The sequence below is a fragment of the Neltuma alba genome, unplaced genomic scaffold (genome assembly GCF_004799145.2).
Source record: "Neltuma alba isolate B1F8T4 unplaced genomic scaffold, ASM479914v2 tig00010169_pilon, whole genome shotgun sequence".
Classification (NCBI taxonomy): Eukaryota; Viridiplantae; Streptophyta; class Magnoliopsida; order Fabales; family Fabaceae; genus Neltuma; species Neltuma alba.
In genome coordinates this window covers 79,297-90,786 of record NW_021635112.1, presented here as the reverse complement: position 1 = coordinate 90,786, position 11,490 = coordinate 79,297, and positions in this window count along the sequence as shown.

The following is an 11,490-nucleotide window of genomic DNA, read 5'->3' as shown; positions in this document are numbered from 1 at the left end:
TTTGAAATGAAAATTGAAAGATATGGGTGAAGCAGAGTATATACTTGGAGTTAAGATCCAAAGAAATCGCTCAAAACGAATACTCTCTCTTTCACAAGAGAATTATATCAACAAGATTCTTGAGCGATTTAACATTAAAGACTGCAATCCCATGAGTACCCTGTTGCTACTGGAGTGGCTTTGAGTTCTGACATGTGTCCCAAAACCGAGTTTGACAAAAAGAAGATGAAAAGAGTTCCATATGCCAGTGCTATTGGTAGTCTGATGTATGCAATGATGTGTACTAGACCAGACATCTGTTATGCAGTGGGACTGGTAAGCAGATTCCAGTCTAATCCAGGTGAAAAGCATTGGAAAGCAGTGAAGAGGATCTTGAGATACTTAAAAGGCACTTCTAATTATGCATTGTGCTACGAAGGAAGCGACCTATGCCTTGTTGGGTACTCCGATGCTGATGTAGGCAGATATGAAGAAGAACGAAGGTCAACTTCAGGTTATACCTTCCTGCTCAACAATGGCGCCATATGTTGGAGTAGCAAGAAGCAAACGTGCATTGCCTTACATTCACTGGAAGCTGAGTTTGTGGCATGCACCGTAGCAGTACAAGAGGCTTTATGGCTAAAGAGATTTATAGTACACCTTGGATTTGGAAACAAGAGTACGAATCCGGTGATGGTATAATGTGACAATACTGCAGCCATAGCCTATACTAAAGATCCTAAGTATCACAGCAAAACCAAGCACATTGACATCAAGTATAATTTTGTTAGAGATTATATAGCACAAAAGATTGTTACTGTACAATACATTTCAACCAAATGTATGGTAGCAGATCCTCTGTCAAAGCCAATAGGCAAAAAAGTTTTTAAAGAACATGTGCAAACCCTTGGCATACATAAAATGTAATTTGTAAACCTCATTAATGAAATTATAATTTTCTGTTATCACTTTATGTGTCTGTCCGAAAGTATACAATGTCTAGTATGTCGTACAGGTTAAAAAGGTTGGCTCTCTCACACGGGAAACCGCCTTTGACACTCAGGTGGAGTGAACAAAGATGAGACATTTGTGTTCACCAGTGAAGCAGCAATGAATGCTGGTATGGTAGGGAAGAAACACAAACTTTATGTTGCCTTGACTAAAGTGTAGCAAGTCAAGATGAGATCCACGTTGATAAAGTTGGATCGAAGTTTGGAATCCCACTTCCATAATACCTGTAGCCAGACAACAAACTCTTCAACGTCGACATCATAACAATGAGCAGAGTTGAAGAATTTGGGTTTAGATACTGAGTGTGTCTGGACCTAAGTCTGTACGGTGTTAATAATAAATCCAAATCGACATATGTCCTTATAGTAAAAGAGTAACACCGTAGCATGTGTTTCATACCACATGTGCTGGGAGAACCACAAAAGGGAAGCAAGTGAAAGATCCCTGCTTCATTGCTGTGTGAGTCCCAGGGGGGAATTATCCTCCTGTTGGTGTCCTTTGACTTTGACAATAACATGAAGAGATGTTTCAGTGACTGCTACTTTGGCATATGTCCTATGGTCATGATTGATGCGATCTAAGGTAGTATGCTAAGAAAGCGACTGACTCATCTCAAAGTGATATTTGGGCGAAAGGAAGATTGACTGTGATATACACACCTATGCTAGTGTCTGTGACATGTCCCTTATGACATTTTGTGGTCGTAAGTGTGGACACTAGACGTACGAGAAAGGTAATCTGAGTCAACCATTGACTCGAGAGGGATTAGATTTATCGTGAAAAAGTGTATATAAGTAAATCTGGGACATCTGAGGCATAATTTTAAAATTCAAGCTACACGAAGGAGAGGGTGACTTGTGTTGATCCTTTAAAAGGGATGTCTAGTACAGGGACCCAAGCGAGGATGTCATGCCCATGCGGTCACAGCAAAGCACTAAGTATGAAATTGAGGGAAGGTGAAGAGTCTAAACCCACGACATCTAATCCACCAAGTGTGAGTGGGAGATGTAAGAAAATGGGCCAGTCCACCCTTGGTGGATTGGACCCAAATTCATTGAGCTTTGGGGTTCTAATGTAAATTACAAAACATATGGGTTCCTAACTGCAATTTTAGTCTTTTTTATATCATCTGCAAAATGGGGGGAACGGTTGGATGAAGGAGGCGGTTTATTATTTTCAAAAGTGTGGAGTTACATAACTGATCCAAGAGGGATCATTTAGTGTGCGTGTGCTTTTCTCCATATTCTGTTGGTTCCTCCAGACTCCTCCCACTCTCTAAACCTCTCCTTCCCTGTGCATTTGCTGTCTCTCCAAGATCCGAGTTCAATACTGTAACCGGACCTCCGTGTGGCTATCTGAAAATTTCGAATACTCCAGGTACGCCCGAAATCCTTCAAAATTGTTTTGAGAATAAAAAAACAAAGAACAAAAAGAAACAGCCCTTTTATCTCATTGAATTGTTACATTTTATATACTTGTGTATCCACCTACTTGAATATATGAGCGATCATTTCGCATCTGTTCACATCATGAACATCTAGGGAATTATTATTTTAATACCATCAATTTAACTTCTGTGATCTTTATTCATAGCAATCATTGGTAATAGAGATTCTGCGTTCAGCTTCTCCAGCGCATCACTCCGCTTTCATGAAACGATGTCGTTTTGAAGTTCTTCTGTCCTACAAATCAAATTAGGAGCCTGTAGAGGCGTGGAGCATTGAAGCCGAAGCAGGAAGCAAATTACAAAGGATTAGCTTTTTAGGGCGTCTTTTAAGTAATCGTATTTCTACAAAATATGGTGTGAAGAATATAATGAATTTAGTATATTGAAAAATATATAATCTTTTCGATGAAAAATTAGTTTTTTTATATTTTTTAAAGAGTAAGATATTCGTTTATATACAATATTCATTTTAAATTTCTGTTACATTAGACTGATTTTTCCTTTTTATTTTCCTATTATTATTATTTTAAAGTTTTATTATATGATAATTATATGATATATTGTTAATTATAGTTTTCAGAAAAACTAATAAAACCTGCCATATGCATTAAATTAAGCTGTGAGTATTTAAATTTTTGAAATATATATAATTTAAAAATATAAATCCCCGTCACAATTTGGAAGTGAGAGGCCTTGTATTCTTGGCCATGAACAACATGGTCATGTCACAACTCCATAACATGATAAACATATTTACAACAATCATGATTTATATTATACAAAAAATTGCATTGCAATCAAATATGGCTGCAATACATATATAAGGATAGAATGGGGTCGTTAAGGGTAGAACGGTAAAAGAAGATGGGTGCGTGGGGAGAGGAATAAAAAGGAGAGGTGGGCCTACATGCCCCCATAACGACGGGCACCCACGTCGGACTAGGGATAGCAGCCAAATATGCCAACCCCTCTCCAGATCTTCCATATCTTCCTTGTCTCTCTCTTTAATTACTAATTCATCCATTAATTAGATTCTTCCACCTCTGCCCCTTATTTCCACCCCCTTACAAAGAGAAAGGAAATGGCTGAGCGGTAAAAAGAGAGGGAAAGGCAGGAGATTTATGGAAAAGAAAAATTAATGAAAGGGAAACGTAGAAGGGTAGGGATGTAGTTAAACAAAAGCCTCAAACATTGACAAATACACCATCAAAGACTTAAATTGATATTCCGTGAGGATCTGGGAAGGTTGTTGTCCACCTCCCAACTTTTATAATCCATATATATATAATTATATATAACCTATAAAAATTACATAAAAATATTTTCTTTTTCATTTGGTACAAAAAAGTACTCATTTGTTTCTAAATATAAAAACTAGTTATGGGGTTGATTTTGATATGTATAAATATGTTTTTAAATCATTTAAGGGTTAATATAATATTTGATCCCCTCAAGTTTGTTTTTATTTTTGTTCTAGTTCCTCTAGTTTCAAACCATAAGTTTTAGTCCATCATCAGGTAAAATGATCAAAGTTTTTATTGAATTATAAGAATTAATGTTTTAAATTACAAAAACTGGAATGACCAAAAGTTATGATTTAAAACTTGAAGGATTAAAACTAAAATGAGAATAAATTTAAAGGACTAAAGTTTGTATCAACCCATCATGTAATCTGTAATTTACAAATATATATATATATATATATAGTCCAATGTTACATATGCGTATTTTAAAGAGATCATGATACATTTGTTAGAATTAAGTGATTCTTTTTTATAGATTATATGTGTGATTTATACATAAATGTTTCATATACTTGTGAATTAATGTGTCCTTTTAATTATGATCAAGTTGATCCTAATTTAATTAGGATTAGACTACTAATCTTTGAGCTAGTCTCAACCGATTTAATGAAATAATATAAAATTATAATATTATAAATCATAATCAGTACGACTTGGGTTTCATGTAATGTTACTTTCTGTTTCAAAATACTATTACAAGTCGTTATCAAAACCGTGAATAGATATCTTAAACTAATGGAGGAGAGAGTATTAATTCATGTTGAGATTCCCACAAGCAAATTGGTGTGAAAAAAATTCCACTTGCATTTTGGTACAAAGGATGCAAAGAAAAGTTGTGGTTTCGTAAGCGAATTGCGGCTCACTGCTTCTTTGTCTTGTGGGAGGGTCAAAGTAGATTGCGTGTGGGTTTTGTCATTTGGGGGTGTGATTAGGGTTTTCTTGTTTTTAAATTAAAAGGGCTTTTCTCATAGAAACGTCAAAGGCTACAATTATTGTGTTTTGAGTAAAATGTGTTTCCCAGTGGAATTGCCCCGCTTTCAGCATTTGGGCATTTCCCATTCTTCAATTCTTTCCCTTTCCCCTCTTCTTCCTCTTATTCAATTCCCCTCCTCACAAGCGTCTTCTTTTCCATGTGTTAGCTTTTCCGCTTCTCTTTTCTTACCTCCTAATATATTTCATATAATATATATATATATATATATATATAACAATTAAAAAGCAGACATGTTCATGTTTGCTCGATAAAGATTAAAGTTTAAAGGAGTTCAGTCTTTTCAGTCCCCAAAAAACAAGATTTCAGTCTTAAGATCTTATTAAACCAAAATAGATCCCATATATAAAGAAGATATTTGTAAAGATATTTACTGATTATTTATTATAATATTGATTACTCGATCAGTTTTCATCAGCGAGATATTCAACTTTTAATTTTATTTTACTTAAAATTAAAAATATACAGCTGCGCTTGGATAGAGCTGTGAATCCAACCCGGTAACATAGTCCATGCACCTTAAAACAATTCCGCCTACCCTATGAAAATGAAACTAAGGTAGTGTTTGGGTAGATACAAAACTATGATTTTAAAAGTGTTTTTACGGTATACGAAATAAACATATTGAGGAATTTGTTTCGATTTGTAAAAAAATGCTTTTCAAAAACACTTTTAGAATTAGGCAAACACCCCCTAAATGAAGACTAACAAGATTGAGCTTTGTTGGCTATTTAAGGACGTGTTTGGTTTCATGTTAAAAATCACTAAAATTGTTATTGTAATTTTTCTCAATATAAAAGGATCAAAGCCACTAATTTTAAATTTTACTAACGAAAAGCAAAATGATATCAAATTTCAGAAATATTTTAAATTTTAAGGATTAAAATCAAAATAAGATCAAAATTAAGAAATTAAAAATGATATGATGTTAATCCTTATTTTAATTATGTGACGCTTTGATGAGAGAGAGAGAGAGAGTAGAATTTTTTGTCTGGGTGATCAGAAAGTAGAAAATTTTCTACTTACACGCTGCCATTACTGAAGGATTCCACAATGCTTGCGTTGCATTAGCTTTAGGTAGATTAAAAAGGACCCGATGAGACTTGACTTGCAGCAACTTTGCCCCTCCCGTGTTAACTTTTAATTTCTTTCTACATGAAGTGTGTGATTCGCAATCACAAACGCTCAAGAACAAACAGTACACAGTACACACACCTCACCTTTACGTCAATCATTGACGCATCATTCCCTCTATTTTACGCCTCCAAATGCCAAAATAATAATAATAATAACAATAATAATAGGAAAAATGACACTAAAATACCACTTGAATTCCAAAAAGACACATAAGGGACTTGAATAAGCAAAATGACAAAGAAGGCATCAGGTACCAATCTGGAATTTTGATTTTTGGCCTAAAGACTGAATTGCCTTTATTGTGTTCGCCTCCTCCCAGCGAAAGCAATTCCCCCCACTCGGCGAAAGAGAAACTGCCCCCACTTGGCGAAACCAATCCATCTACTCGGTGAAACTAATCCCTCCCCTCAGTGAAACCGAATCCCTCTACTCGATGAAACCAATCCCTCCACTCCACGAAACCGAACCCCCTCCAGTTGACGAAACTAAATCCTTCGCATCACCATTCTGTAGAGATTGTTGATCTGGTGGGTTTTGGTTGTGGGAAAGAGGATTTGTAGTGAGAAAGGGAGTGAACCGAAGCGGAAAGATGAAGCGGAAATCAGAAAACTAGCAAGCAATTACGTAACGTAACTGCTGTCATATGCCTGCTGGTTTTTGGTAAATCCCATTACGTGAATGGTAAATTTCACTATACATGTAGTTAATTATGAATTTTACAAAATACATATTGTGATTTACAACTTTTGTAGTGAAAGTGACTACTTTGTTAATGGGTTTTGCAACCTGTTTTCAGGAGATAAACAACTTGTTTGTAAAAACTAATAAAAGTGACAACTTTTGTAGTCACGTTGAATTAACTGGTTGCAAAAGCCATTTAAGAAGTGGTCATTTTTACTATAAAAGTTGTAAATATCACTGTGTGTTTTGTAAAATTCAGCGTCAAATTTTATTGATTTTTAGAAACAAGTTGCTCATTCCCTGAAAAGAGGTTGCAAAACTCATTTAAGAAGTGGTCATTTTCACTACAAAAGTTGTAAATATCACTGTGTGTTTTGTAAAATTCAGCGTCAAATTTTATTGATTTTTAGAAACAAGTTGCTCATCCCCTGAAAAGAGGTTGCAAAACTCATTTAAGAAGTGGTAATTTTCACTACAAAAGTTGTAAATATCACTGTGTGTTTTGTAAAATTCAGCATGGAATTTTATTGGTTTTTAGAAACAAGTTGCTCATCCCCTGAAAAGAGGTTGCAAAACTCATTTAAGAAGTGGTCATTTTCACTATAAAAGTTGTAAATATCACTGTGTTTTGTAAAATTCAGCGTCAAATTTTATTGATTTTTAGAAACAAGTTGCTCATCCCCTGAAAAGAGGTTGCAAAACTCATTTAAGAAGTGGTAATTTTCACTACAAAAGTTGTAAATATCACTGTGTGTTTTGTAAAATTCAGCATGGAATTTTATTGGTTTTTAGAAATAAGTTGCTCATCCCCTGAAAAGAGGTTGCAAAACTCATTTAAGAAGTGGTAATTTTCACTACAAAAGTTGTAAATATCACTTTATGTTTTGTAAAATTCAGCATGGAATTTTATTGGTTTTTAGAAACAAGTTGCCAATTCCTTGAAAAGAGGTTGCAAAACTCATTTAAGAAGTGGTAATTTTCACTACGAAAGTTGTAAATCTCACTATGTGTTTTGTCAAATTTAGTAGGAAATTTTATTAGTTTTTAGAAACAAGCTGCCCATCCCCTGAAAACAAGTTACAAAACTCATTGAATAAGTGGTCATTTTTACTACGGAAGTTGTAAATCCCACTATACGTTTTGTCAAATTTAGCGTGAAATTTTATTAGTTTTTACAAACAAGTTGTTTATCTCCTGAAAACAGGTTGCAAAACCCATTAACAAAGTAGTCACTTTCACTACAAAAGTTGTAAATCACAATATGTATTTTGTAAAATTCATAATTAACTACATATATAGTGAAATTTACCATTCACGTAATGGGATTTACCAAAAACCAGCAGGCATATGACAGCAGTTACGTTACGTAATTGCTTGCCAGTTTTCTGATTTCCGCTTCATCTTTCTGCTTCGGTTCACTCCCTCTCTCACTACAAATCCTCTTTCCCACAACCAAAACCCACCAAATCAACAATCTCTACAGAATGGTGATGCGAAGGAGTAAGATAATAGCATTTCCAACATTCTTCTTTCCTTCTTCCCGCATTTCATCAGCGTCGGTCTTCCTCTCTCCTTTCTCTCACTTTCAACTTTCGGTCTTCCCGCATCCATCAGGGCATTTTGGTCTTTTGGCCGAAAATATGAATTCCAGATTGGTACCCAGTGCCTTATTTGTCATTTTACTTATTCAGGTCCCTTATCTGTCTTTTTAGAATTTAAGTGGTATTTTATTGTCATTTTCCCATAATAATAATAATGATAATATTCAAAAAGCATTATTTGGTATTTATGCTTCAAACCCCTTCCTCCTTTACAACACACACACGCATACACACAAGCTTTAATGATCATAAACTTCTTCAACTTTTTCCCCTTTGCATGCGTGGGAATATTATGTGTACAAATGTTCTTATTCTATAATTAATTGTATAAGTTTAATTCTTTAAACAAGCATGAGAATATTAAAATATAAAAATTGGTCTCATCACTTTATATAATTCGATAATGTTGATTTATCGAACACTATATCAATCATGCATCATAAAATATATAATTGGCGGCAGAGTTTGAAGGGTGGAGGAAGTCTCTCAAATTACCCAAAAACAAAAAGAAACAAATTAATGTTGAATTATTTATGTAATTATTCAATATTGGTTGTGGAGAGAGAGTTGTGTGGGATAAAATACTTTATTGGCAGGAAATATTTATGTCCAATGAGAACAAATTCTAGAAGGAAAGATGGTGGTGGGGATGCACAATTTCAAACGGCTAAATAAATATTCAAGTTGACATTTTTATTAAATTTGCAAGGATATATAGAGACACACACACACAAAAGTGGTCTAAACTTTAATTGATTGGGGAATTGAAAGGAGGTTTCTTGAACTTGAAGGTACATAATTGTCAACCCCCCAAAGCATGGCAAGAGGAAAAGACACCCAAGAATCAAATCCTTTCTTAGAAAAAGCTAAACAACTAATTTATAATTTTTTTTAAAAATAGTTAATTTAGTTATTTGAAAAAAATATGTATTAATTTTTTTAATTATTTACATTGGAAACTACTTTTTTTTAATAAAATTGAAATTTTCTTAATATGCACAATAAATAAAGAAAGTTTAAGAAAAAAAATTATATATCAAGAAAATAAAATGAAGTGATGTTGATCATACAATTAAAACTAAAATAGCATCTTTATTGGCGCTTACAGTCATGATGAGATAGAGTAGCTGTGTGTGTGTGTGTGTGAATTGTTAAGAACAACTGCAAATCTGAATTGGATTATCTAAAAAGGAGTGAGGTGTTCTTTTGAGAAATTAAAGTTGCTTTAATCCGCAGTTTTTCTTTTAGAATCTCCTTTCCCTTATTTCTTTTGTGTTGCACAATGCTTGGAGAGAGAGAGTGAGAGGGAATCTGCATGCCGCAACGAAACTTCTCCAATTCTTTTTCCTGTTCGGCGAAACTTACAAGTTACACTATTTTAAGGAATTCCCACGCCCCCCTCTTCAATTGACTAACGTCAAGCTCCCGCCTTTTGTTCCATTATTGCGTTTATAACAACAACTTCTAAGTAATTATGAAATCATCATCAAACTTTTCTTTCATATTTACACTCAATTTTGGCTTTAACAACTCTCAATCCCTCCTAGTTACTCTTAAATTATTTTTTCAAAAGAAATTAATATTTTTTAAAAAGTAAAAATATTTTTTTAAAGAAAAAACTTAAATAACAATCACGTCAATGAATGGAAAGTAAAAACAAAAATCACAACAATCATTCATTCTGTTTTTATATAGTATATTGATTGATGGTAATTTATAAAACAAAAATATCTCCCTGGTAAAAACAAAAAAAAAAAGAAGACAAAATTATCTGAAATATAAAGTAATAGTCACCTTAAATTGATAAGTTACTTAAAGCATACTTAGATGGTAAGAAGTGAGTAAAAGTTAACAATAATTATTCTTTTAATTTTTGAATGGCTATTCAATCTATTTTTCTTATAATATATTGTTTATTTGTAGAGTCGTACAGAAACTGTCAATAATAATGAAAGAGCATGATATGATCCAGATCAAATTTTGAAAGAAGAGTAAAGAGCTCAAATGCATGGAAAGAAGTCCAACATTCTAAAAGATCAATTACAAAGCATTGGAGCTCTAATGACAAGAGTAAGAAACAACATTATAAACCTTGAATTATCTAATAAGAGAGCTAAAATAGTTGAAGCTTATTTATTTGAAGGAAAAGCATATTTTAGTAAGCCCAAAAAGAGTCCAAGAATGATAATCACATTGCTAGAAGCCCAACATGATAATGTACAAGGCCCGTGTGGAGTCCGAATTGAACAATTCACTTAAAATACCGTGTGGCAAACATGTGCCTTGGAGGAGGAGCATAAGTGATGTCCAAGAACCTTCAAAAAGTATGAAAAAAAAAGGTTGTTATGTATTAATTATGATTTAAATTCGTTTTTAGGAAGTTTTGCTTTTTTTTTATTTGCTTTAAATAAGGCCTTTTGGTTAAGGATTGCTTTAGAAGATTATGTTTTGATTCAATTTCTTATTTTTAGATAATAAACTTGTTCTTGAAGTTTAAGTCACTTCTTTTTATCCCTATATAATAAATGGTGTCTTTCATAGTCAAATGATCATTCATAAGGTATCATTCCTAGAATTGAGTTTATTTCTTTTTGTGTGAGCTTTGCTTACATCTTCATATTCTTATGTGAATACTCGACAGTATCAAAGGATTGATCTATTGTCTTTATGACTAGAGTTGTAAGAGACAAATTCTCTTAAGGTTCTACTTAGATTATCCATCTATTTATTACTTAATTCTAGTTGTTCTGTACGTATCCTCATATAAGATAACCTAAATGGCTAAAGGCAATTGGGAAAACAGATCCCTTTTCCTTTGCTTTTCTTCTTCCTTTTCGGCCAGAAACGAAACATAATCATTTTAGATAACAAAGGGATAAGTACGCACAAAGAGGGAGAGGTGTTATCAACTTATAATGGAGTATCGTTGAAGATTTTGTGTGATAATATTCTCTATTTTCATGTTTTTAAAATAACTCTTTTAGAATAATTTTTGAAAATAAAAATAAAAATCTACTTAAGTTAATATTTTAAAAGTATTGCCAAAATGATGAAGTATACAGTAGAAGAATGATTTGTATTTTATTAATATGATTGTCATTAATGAAAACCTGATGTTTTACGTTTTTTTTTAAAAATTTTGTAGAACGAAAACTAAAAAAAAAATAAAAATGTTTCTTATTTTTCAGGATATTTTTTTTTATTTTTCAGAACACATGACTAAGAAGACATTTTTAAAAATTTTATTTTTTAAAAAAACACAGATAATTAAAAAAAAATAAGAAGCTCTTTCTTTCCTTCTTTTTGCCTTGGCGAGCAAGATGGGGCAATAGTTTTTTT